Raw genomic sequence first — 10,000 nt, forward strand, 5'->3', positions numbered from 1 at the left:
TATATGTATATATATATATATGTATGCATATATATATATATATATATATATATTTATGACATGAATATATTAGCCATATTAATCATGAGTAGGTAACTAAATAAAATATCTGGAACATTTCTTTGTTCTTGTCATCAAGGGAGATGGTGTTTGATCAACACTGCTGGGGAGCCATAATTTAATACACTGTTTTGTTTTTTAAATCCCCGAAACAGTGTTTCGTGGTAAACAACTGATGATACCTTAAATTAACATTAGGCTTATTGTAAATTCTAAAGATCATGTTGATGTAGTGGTTGCAGGTGATTAAATGACGTCATGACTAAATAGTTTTTCAACGAATGATAAAAAATATATAAATTATATAAGATTTTTTAAATATAGCTTTAAATATTAAAAAAACTTCCAAGGCTATATATCTGTGTGTATGTATAACTATTTTCAGTATTTGCTTCAGCAGTGCTCACTAAATGAGTAGAACTAGGATGCACATTGTAAAAAACATATTGCTATATAAAAACAGTATTAACAAACCACTACTAGGAACTCAAGGATAGTGGACACTCTCCAATAATTGAGATGAAAATAGTACGGTAAAACAGCACATGTAAGCATTTAGATGACCCGTGTAGACTACGTCTGAATGAGAAATTAGCTATCCTAAATGTTAATGAACTTCGAAAATTATTAGTGGAAACGTGAAATAGCATACGGGTGTGTATGCAAAAGTGAAATAGCACATTTGTGTTTATGCACACACAAAATAAATGTTACGTGAGGATAACAACACAACAAAAATAAACATGGATACATAAATATTAATTAGGATAACAATAATGATAATATTTAAAAATAAACAAATAAAAAACTAAAATGTGAGTGGATATATTCGGACACATCCAGAATAAATAGGTAATTTTCTAACACAATAAAAAGAAGGCTCTCCCCCGAAACAAAAAAAAAAAAGAATCAAGAAGTGATTTATAGGTCAAGTTAAACTCTGCCTGATAAACGTGCAACCATTAAGGCTGCGATAAATTGATGCGCAAATCAAAAAAGAATCTGATTGGCTAACTAGCAAATTCAGCACCGCATTAATATATAAAACCATGTAAGTAACATCGACTCCAAGCAATAAGTGGACAAATTCTCATGAGGATGAAACGCGGAAAATTTTGTTGTAGCTTGATTGCCATGTATATTTTAAACATTTACTATTAGAAAATCTATTTAATGTTTTTAGTTTTTTCGTCTGGGTAAAAATTACATTCTTTTGAAATCCATAGAATAAGGAAAATTTTTAAGTTTTCAAATTGTATTCCTTGTCGAACAATAAATTGTTGTAAATCCTAATTTACAAAGTTTAACTTGATTTTCTTATATCAATGCTCTACCTCGAATATTAATATATTTCTTTTGGTGAGGAGTGTCTATAAATATTAGCATTAATATTTATAATCGCTTTAAATTTACAAAATTATTTAGTTTGTAAACTTGAATCCTTAGAATATATATATATATGTGTGTGTGTGTATATATATATATATATATATATATATATATATATATATATATATATATATATATATATATATATATATATATATATATATATATATATATATGCAAACATTGTTAAAAATATAACAAATCTGCTTAATTATGCCTTACATTTTCCGATTTTTTCTCATGATCATGTTAAAATAATAGAAATGTATGCGTGATATGTATCAAAAATGTTTTCGATTCTGCGTCGAATCATCATCATCAGGCGCAAAAATAGATGAATAAAAGAAGCTGGAACAAAGAGAATTTCAAAAGATAACCGAGAAACGGGCACGACGTTAACAATTCATCTTCCTGATGCTAGAATTAGCGTCACAGTAAAATTGTATTACGTTAAACATTCTAAAATTTTATAATAATTATATATATATATATATATATATATATATTGTTGGATTTTGATGAAGTTTAATTCGAGTATTTTTTATTCTTTTTTTAACGTAGTTTTCGAATGTATTATTTTAATGTTTTTAACGAAGATTAATGTTATTATTTTAATGTTATTAACTAGGATTTGTTGTAAATTGTAGGGAGTAGTTTATTTATTTACTTCCTTTCCGGAAGATTTGACATGAGGTCATATGTGGGTTTGATGAAAGTGTTTATGTGGAATGAACTGGGTTTAAACTAGGTACATCCAGGTTCTCAGTTAGTGTCGTTAACCATTGTTGGCAAATTGAGTTGGAGTTTACAAGATGCGTAAAAATAAAAATGTTTTATCTGTAACCAACTTTATTCATAAATATGCAATTTAAATTATTATTATTTTTATTATTATTATTATTATTATTATTATTATTATGACATCGATTTTTATGTAATCACTAAGAGTTCTCACACGAGTCATTATCAGTGATTGTTCACTGACAGCAATGCAGACTGAGTAAGAACAAGTCTTCTCAACTTTCTAGTACACTTATTTCGGTACACACTGCATTATCGCAACGGCTGATTACCACTGATCTGTCGCTGATTATGCCGGTTGGTTGTCTGTAGAGTTTTGAATGACAATAAGCCTTCTTAGGAATACTTATTACTTGTATTTGTTTCGACATTCAGCCTGAAATGGTAGGGCCAGCTCCATAGAGGGAATTTACCGCGCCCCAAGCGAATGCTGATCAGGCACGTCAGTCCACCGCAATAGCAGATACGGGTGTTAGGTTATCACAACGGTGAACCTCATAGAGGTGAGGGCCTAGATTCAGCTCAGTACCCTGTTTCAACATTCTAAACCAAGTTTTTAACTGAACTTCGCATCGTTTTATTTCCAATCTGAGAAGGAGCTGGCTCAGTGGTTTAGCTGTAAAAATCATCTGGGGTACAATAATGAACGCAAACTAACCTGCGAAGACGACTCAAGAGGAGAGCTTGCTCTAGAGAGGATATGTTGCATTGAGAACGAACAGTAACATTTGTCATGTACTGCTGCCGGTAAACACAAAGGATGCAAAGTAAACATTAGTAACCAGACACTTCCAGTTTTCGAAGCTCACTTGCGCTCATCGACTAGGTTCCATAGTTGTACAGAATAAGGACTCCAATACACTCAATGCCTTTCTAATAGAAGTCTGAACTGTGCTCTTTCTCCTTTTCCTTTCCATCTTCCTTGGATCTTCATAACTATTTTGTGTGGTTCCAACCGATGTTCGGGCTACTACTTTCCTTGATGGGGGTGGGTGTAATCAGGTGTCATATTATGTGATTCCTTTTAACATATCCATCTTGGTAATTTCAGTTCCCTTGGTTCGTGTAATATTCTTTTTATATTTTATTGTTTGTAATTACACAGCGTTATTCTATATTTAAACTTATATGTATTGTTGATCAGTATTTCTTGTAGATTGGTTTCCGCACTCCAATGTTAAAAATAATTCATGTTGGTTTTTGTTTTGTCTTTTTTACTCACGTTCTTCCTTTTCAAGGTATATTGCCACTGGGTCGCAATGGGCTACTATTTGGAACAATGTCTAAGAAAGATTAACAAGATGTTAGTTTATGTTACATTTAAACCTCTGCATATCAGTACAGCATATACGGCATAATCACGTTGACACACCGGTTCCCGTCAGATCACCGAAGTTAAGCAACGTTGAGCCTGGTCATTACTAAAATGGGTGACTAATTTGGAAATTTCATGCGCTGTATATAGGAGGACGTCAACACCTTGCAAGAGTTGCAAAAATCTAACACTGTCATCTCCTCTGACGGGGATATACATGCGATTGGGAATCGCTTGTAAATTTCTTACTCCCATGAAACTTCCTCCTTCGGAGGAACCCGGTTAAAATCGAATTGGGTTAGTGGACACACACACACACACACACACAAATATCCGTACAGCCAGGGAACGGAATTCCAAAGTCTAGCTGTCCGAAGTAAAAAACTATTGGAGTATAAAGTTTTCTGGCATTTAGGGACCTCAACATTGAAGGGGTGACATTTTGCTGCTAAGGGAATTTGTCGGGCATATGTACGTCGAGGAGGCATAATTGCAACGAGTTCACCAGAGCATATTCCATCAAAATATTTGTAAATCAGACACAGGGATATAACATCGCTGTGATAGGACAGGGGTTGGAGCTTAGTTGACAATAGGGACCTATTAGGTTGAAAATTCTTTCTTGGATTCTTTCCAATGCTAGTGGTAGATGCATCAGTCCAATCAACATTTGTATTGTATCAATACTGTTTTTATTCCAATTTCTCATGGTGGTTTTGTCCAGGATTTTCAGAACTACAGGGTGGAACGATAATGTTGTCGCCCTAAAGAACAACACTACAGCTTTATTTTAAAACTTTTATTGATAAAATCAATTCAAGTAACTTGATTATGTAGTAGAGCTGACATCTATTTAGTGTAGCCGTCGTCAGCCTCAATCAATGCCTTGATACAGGTCCGGAACACGAATCATGCTTTTTCCACAAGCGCTGGCGGGAGCTCGGCAAATACTCGGCGAATGGCGGCGATCTGGCTGGCTTTAGTGTTATGGGAAGTCATGTCGGTGATGTTCTCGACGTATGACCAAACAGAGTAGTCCAGCGGGTTCAGGTCAGGAACGTGAGGGTAGTGAGAGAAGGGTGCAAAGTCGTAGCATTCCTTCTGAAGCCAGGTCTTGGTCTCTTTGGAATTGTGGGCCAGCGTCGAGTCCTACTGTCACACCTAGGGTCTGTCAGCGGCGACTTGACTGCACCAGGAGATCACCAAACTCTTCAGCACATCCAGGTACACTTTGGTGTTGACAATCCAGCCGATTTTGAAGATATTTATCGTCAGAATTCTTTCTAGAAAAACATCGGGGACAACGGGCGGGATCACTTGAAGGTTGCCAACATAATAATAATTATTGTGAAACAAACTGGATTCGAACTTGTGATTAAGATCTTAAAATTCAAGTATTCAGAAGTTTAAAATGTTAAAGCTGAAAAAAAATGCATACTTTTTCTATGGCTATACATTAAAAAAAATTAAACTAATTATAGCAGAAAAAAGAACTATTTTAGAAATTCAAATTTTAATAATTAACTGGTTTAGGTTAAAACAAAAAAAAATGGAGAAAAGAAATAAATTAGTGAGAAAAATGTGGAATTCTAAAAGTTTATGGAATTTATTTAACAGTGTGTAAAAATATTGGTATTTTCGTTTTAAAGATTTTTATTAGCATTTGTAAAAAAAAAAATCTTTTTGGAATTGTTGATTTAATTTCGAGGGAAATATTTGTCCTTAATTTGAAAAAAAAAAGATCAAATAAAAATCTTAGATTTCTTTCTTTTTTTTTTTTAATTAAAAGAAAAAAAAATTAACGTGAAGCTAAGGGGTGACTTGGAGCGGCGAGGTAAGTGGGAAGAGAACAACAAGAATGTCTATGGGGAAAGGATAAGGCGATACAAAAATGTAGGGGGTGTTGCTGATACTGAAATAAGAATTGGGAAAAAGAGAAAGATAAGAAATGTTATTTTGGGGTGGAGTTAAGTGAACAGACGTGTTCAAACGAAAAAAAATCAGAAAGAAGACAAAATAAATATTTGAGATAAGAAATACATATTAAAAATGTATTGAATATTGGAAGGTGAGACCAACGAAGTCGTATATATTTAAATATGTCTACTTATCCTCATATTTATAAAATTATGTCCCCCCCTTATGTATGTCTGTGTACTTGTGTATGTGTTTTTCGCCTCTATCTGTGATTTATGTATTACTAGCAGGGTGACTCCACGTTGCTCGGGCTTTAAAAAGGATTAACAAATGTTCCACACTTCTAACCCCCGAGAAGACCATTACTTGTAAGCAACACCTTTATCCATTGTGCACCGTGTCTCTGTAGACAATAATACAAGAACACTTTTAGACAATTAGTATGAATTTTAAATGAAAATGCTCCTGAACACCGTTCTGAAGAAAAACGTAACTGCAGATATTTTTTTATATTGTGTAACTGAAAATAAATATCATCTTGAAACAGCTGTAAATGACTTGGATACTATTTTATGTGCTTTTTATTTGAAACAAGATTTGAAAACAATTTAGATCTTTTAATTATATATATATATATATATATATACATATATAATGCTTACGGACACTAGTGTCACATGCTTTTGCAATCAGCAGTGTAGGAAGTGACGGTTGCTGCTGGTTGCGAGGTTCAAAATTTTATGTTGACTATTAAATTTATTCCTTTAAGTACGTTGTCATGCACAATTCGTGGCAACACCTGATTCATTCATTTAATTATTATATCAATCATTAAATATATCTGTCTTTAACGCATCAGAAAAAAAGCACCTGCCAATTCATTAAAAAAATGAATGTTTTTGTCAGGCTTCTGGGCTTGAAATTTATTCCTTATCTAAAATGGAACACGTACATCAAATCCGTTGCCAAGGTCGCTGGAAAAATTGTGGGGTCCTTCCTTCTACCGCTCCATACAAAATCTCACTGTTGATGCAATTCTCTATCTATAAAAAGCCAGGTACGTCCAAGGATGGAGTACTGTTGCCACATCTGGCTAGAAAGACCTTATCTTACCTTGAGAGAGTTCAAAATAGATTTCGTAGCTTAGTGGGGAATGCCCTTCTCTCTTCCCTGCAACCTTTTTCCCACAGAAGAGATGTTGCGAGCCTGTCTCTGCTTTATCGTTATTTTCATGGCAAGTGCTCGTCTGAGCTCCAATCTATAGACCGCCCCCGCCAAACTTTCACGAAAAACACTCGTCTAGCTGAAAACCACTATCAATAATTTCCTCTACTCTTGATCTGTGCTTAAACTAAACGTAGATTCCATGAACAAAGCTTCTTTATTAGAACTGTACGCCTATGGGACTCTCTTCGGTTTGCCAGTTTTTCCATCTGACTACAATCTGATAGTCTTCAAGTTCAACGTAAACAAATTCTTGATGAACCGTCCCCTTAAGTAATCAAATTTACCAAATTTCCACTACTAACTATTATTGCGATATTTTCCCATTGACTACTGTACACGCAATAACCCTTATCCTTGAGTGGCCTCCGGGCCTTGATAAGTGGTGACTTCTATGTAATAAAAAATAAATAATAAATAAATAAATACATGTAGGCATGATAACAAAATCCGAAAATTGGGAGGGAAGTTGCAATTACCTTCTATTTTTTTCTTTTATTACGATATGTTGGAATTTTCGAATAAACTCACTTAAATCTCTCTCTCTCTCGTGTGTGTGTGTGTGTGTGTGTGTGTGTGTGTGTGTGTGTGTGTGCGAGACCGATTTTCTGGTAAATGATAGTCCGACACCTTCTTTTAATCTGTACAAAATCATGAGAAGAAAAATGAATAATCTCGTCGCTGCCAGACTAGTTTACTGCTTGTTCTATGTATAGCATGCCAGAAATCTGTTTACACTGTACCTGCTAGTGGTAATCACTTTTTATTTAGAGATTATATTTTAGTTTGCTTAAATTTAAATCCAGTTATAGCTTACTAGGTAAAAGCAAGTGACAGCCATGATGTTAAAGCTAAACATTGGTTTATTTCATTCTGATGTATGACGATGGGAAGCAACGTTGACCCTCGTCATTACTAAAATGGGTGAGCAATTTAGGAATTCCAAGCGCTTTATGTAGGAGGACATCGACACCTCCCTGCAAGACTTGCAAAAACCTAACGTCATCATCTCCCCTAATGGAGATATACATGAAACTGGGAATCGCTTGTGAATTTCATACACCTGTGGAACTTTCTCCTTTGGAGAAAATCGGTAAAACCCGCTTAAGGTTAGTTCCGATTTCGCTTTTATTTTAGTACTTGTTTAAGTTTCTAGCAATCTCCGGTAGCTGAGAGACATGGTAGATGCATAATTAATGCGTTAATAATGTGTGTGGATGAATAATTAAGATGAAATAGGATTGTCTGGCAAAAAGGATTAGTCTGATATGAGCTGAAAAATCACTATCGTATGGACATAATTTATTCTTTATTTCAATATATTTTTAAATATTTTGTGGAAATAGTATTTTGGTCATCCAACAAAAGGAGGGTGGACCTGTAAATTCACACAGTGTCTGTTCGTCTGTCCGCATTTTTTATCAATAACTACGCCTTGGATTTATTTTGAAATTTTGCACAAACATTAAGCATGATATGAGTAAAACAGTAACAACGGATTTTCCGGGAAAACTCCGGTTGCCCCTTAAGGGTGCCGTTCGGGTTAAAATGGCCAAAATTGACACTTTTGTGCTCATTAAAAAAAATTGATGGCTTGGATTTTTATAAAACTTTCTAGTTTCTATATAATTTTGTTAGTCTATACTTCGCGATAACTCTTGTGTGTGCACCAGGGGCTCTTTTAGGGTTAATAAAAACACTTAATTTTTTGGGACTATTTTACCGTATTTGTCCAAAATTTTCTGTGTATGTCTATTTAGCAGTTTTGCATGTTGCTGAACTTCAAATTTTAAGGCCTTGGGGACTTTTGGGACTAAATCGGGTGGGGGGCGGTGAAATGAGGACTTATCCATTTCTTTTTTTTTTTTTTTTTTGCATGGCGCAGAACTAAAATATACATATAATTATGCCTAAAACTGTACTGGTTGTCCATTTCTACCAGGATTTGAGTACCCTGCGGACATTTGGGGCTAAATTGGGAGAGGGGGGCAAATGCAGGGTTTTTTTATGCCTCGTTCATTGTGCACTCACGTGGGACCATCATGCTTCACTTGTTTTTGTTGAAATTGCTTCAAATAAAACAGGAAGCTACTTTATGTAAGGATCTACTAAGATAAATAGATGATTATCGCAAATACAGTAGATGCCTTTTTTTATTAGTCTTGAAAAAAACCAATGTCATAAGTAGAATAAAAACAGTCAGAGTGAAGAGAGTTCTACAAGCCTGCAAGTTCTCGCAAAACAAGTTATTGGATTAGGAAGCTGTATTACAACGGGGTATCAAAACAACGAATAAAGGAGGACGAATAGACCACCGAGTCAAACGAGCTGGAACAGAGGAAGCGGGTAATGCATCAGGCAACTCTGTAGAGCAAATGCAGTAATCGTGTTAATAGAAAAGACCCGAGAATAGCAATATCACGTTTGACAGAGAAAGGTGGGAGAGAAGAAGAAAGAGTGAGGCCAATTAAATTACAAATAACGTTTCTGTGCCTTGTCAAATGGGATAAAAGTTCAGCATTCCAAATATAACAACGGTACTCCATACTGATAATAGATTTATAAAGGTAAGGAATTACCTCCGGTGTTAGAAAGTTTTGCGAGTAAGAGAGAACCAATTTTACGAAAAAGCGAAAAGATCAATGGATCTAATATGTTGCCCCTCCTCCAATAAATGTTTGATGAGAGATTAAGACAAAGAAGTTTTATAGTGTTTTTGTTTTTAATGAAAATTGCTCCAGACAAGGCTTGAAGCCACTTGATGGAAGTAGCAAAAAATAGTACTTCCTGGTCAAACACTTGCCAATCGAAAAGTGTTAGAATAGATTCTAATCGAGATTTCTCCTCAAGAGCAGAGCCTTTCATGAGAATGTCGAGTAGAAGAGGGACACGACTCCGATCGAAAGGCATGAGTTGGGTTTTAACGGAAATAAACGAAACAAGTAGTGAGAATGCTAATTCAAAGCGGAATATATGTCAGCTTTTAGATGACGTGCATATTTCAACTGATTTCGAAGAAGGTGGGCAAGAAGTAACACTGACGTTTGATAAATTGTTCTGAAACATTTCTTTTATGGATTAAAAAAAAATCTCTTTCTTCCATCTTGGTGCTTGCTTCAAGATACCTTGATTTCACAGAAAAAAAAATGAACAACTTGCTTCACGCAAACAAAAAATCGATTAATATTTTTTTTTCTTTTTAAAATGATGAAAATAATATGAGCAAATAAAGAAACAAGGAAAAAAAAAACGAAGAAAGAAACTGTGTATGTGCGATTGAATAAAAAAAGAGAA

At 34.5% G+C, this 10,000-nt stretch overlaps 1 protein-coding gene and 1 pseudogene across 13 annotated transcripts in view; one reads left to right on the top strand and one right to left on the bottom strand.

The window, feature by feature from the left end:
* Positions 1 to 10,000, bottom strand: part of LOC145257798 (protocadherin Fat 1-like) — a 954,816-nt gene that overhangs the window by 528,873 nt on the left and 415,943 nt on the right. The gene's annotated exons all lie outside the window — the stretch shown is intronic.
* LOC145263808 (5S ribosomal RNA) lies at positions 3,596 to 3,714 on the top strand (annotated as a pseudogene).

Source organism: Euprymna scolopes, chromosome 3 (genome assembly GCF_053919585.1).
Source record: "Euprymna scolopes isolate OS-2025 chromosome 3, ASM5391958v1, whole genome shotgun sequence".
Classification (NCBI taxonomy): Eukaryota; Metazoa; Mollusca; class Cephalopoda; order Sepiida; family Sepiolidae; genus Euprymna; species Euprymna scolopes.